Raw genomic sequence first — 223 nt, forward strand, 5'->3', positions numbered from 1 at the left:
TGTCTTACTGGAGCCCTGAAGAATAGAGAAAATGCAAAGGTAAACAACTTCAAAAATATTTTTTTTCTATTTTTGCAGTCGATTTAGTTGTGTTTGTTCCCAAAACGAAGTGCTAACATTCAGGAAAAGGGAGGCCAGTTTTATGAGTTACAGGGGATTTCCCCACAGCAGTTGATACTTTCTGAGCAGCTCTTTCCACATTTCCTGGAAGTCCCCGCCTCCC

Source organism: Mus caroli, unplaced genomic scaffold (genome assembly GCF_978045245.1).
Source record: "Mus caroli unplaced genomic scaffold, Mus_caroli_1 scaffold_11, whole genome shotgun sequence".
In the NCBI taxonomy this organism is placed as follows: domain Eukaryota; kingdom Metazoa; phylum Chordata; class Mammalia; order Rodentia; family Muridae; genus Mus; species Mus caroli.